Source organism: Podarcis bocagei (genome assembly GCF_964188305.1).
Source record: "Podarcis bocagei genome assembly, chromosome: 8".
Taxonomy (NCBI): domain Eukaryota; kingdom Metazoa; phylum Chordata; class Lepidosauria; order Squamata; family Lacertidae; genus Podarcis; species Podarcis bocagei.
The window spans coordinates 13,345,571-13,347,075 of NC_138133.1; positions in this window are offsets into that span (position 1 = coordinate 13,345,571).

A 1,505-nucleotide genomic window follows, 5' to 3' on the forward strand; every position below is an offset into this window, starting at 1 on the left:
GCTGAACGGTGTTTGCTCATTTCATCAATTGGTTGGTGATACAGTGGTACCTCGGGTTACAGACGCTTCAGGTTACAGACGCTTCAAGGTTACAGACTCCACTAACCCAGAAATAGTACCTCGGGTTAAGAACTTTGCTTCAGGATGAGAACAGAAATCGCATGGCGGCAGCGGGAGGCCCCATTAGCTAAAGTGGTACCTCAGGTTAAGAACAGTTTCACGTTAAGAACGGACCTCCAGAACTAATTAAGTTCTTAACCCGAGGTACCACTGCATTTCTATTCCTCTTTTTATTCCGCTAAATCTCAAAGCGGTGTACTAACAGTAATGGCAGCTTAATAGAGCACGATAGGACATTTCAAATACAGCATAAATCTCATAAAATGGTTAACAAATCATCAATAACGTAATTACAATCTATGAAACACTATTAACGAAACAGCAACCAGAAAACAAGCTGAACATCACAACCGCAGCAAAAGTCATATTATATGACTTAACTAATCAACATGGCATTTATAATCTATAAACAGCATTAACAAAATAGCAACTTAGGAAAAATAAGCTAAGCACTAGAGAGTAGTGGAACAAGAGGAAGTGTGGACAAGCCTTATGTCATGTTGGTGGTTAGACCTGGTCTAGCACCCTAGAGAGTGCTTATTTTCTGAAGATATGGGCTCCTTACGACACAAGGTAATTATTTTCAGGGTGACTATTCTTTCTGTTCACCTCTTTTGACTTCTTACTTTTCATTAAAAAGAAAACTCCTTTGCTTTAACTTCCATTTTAACTACTTTGCATAACACCCCATTTCCCTAATGAAAACCTTTAAAGTGTATCTTGTTAAATTGAAGCAGCATTAAAGCATTCTATCAAACACACATTCACAACTAAAGCAAACGTTGATATCAACCCACATATAAAGCGGGAGCATTATCTCGGGGGTTAAAAGGAGTTGTTTAAATGAGAAAGCTGTGTACGAGAGATTCTGATTTTTAATGGTTGGGATCTAATATGGATTATAATCAAAGGCATGGGTAGCTATTTGAATTGACTCAATTCCAGTGCTTTAAATGTATTCATGAGACTGTGGAAACACACAGCAACCTAATCTAGCATGGTAATAGTGCTCATGAGGATAAAAAGAAAATTGTTTTATGCTCAGGTTCATTTGCCTCCAAAAATCACTTAAGTTGGATCTCTTGCATGCTTAATTTTATTATTTCACTGAATCAGACAATGTCTTCTTAATAGGGAGAAAAATCTAAGCTGAGTGGAAGCTTTCCCCTTATGTAGGGGACTAGGTGGTCTGTGATTGTATTCTGTTTTTGAAGAATGTGCAACGGTTAAGTCAAAAGGCATACAAGATACTCCAAAAAAATACCACCACGGTGACAAAAAACACCTTTATGGAATCTTTATCCACCCTAAACTCAGGACAGCAGTAAGTAAACTTGCCAACCTTGAATTCTACCCAGTCTTCTGGATTACACAAGCCACTTCCC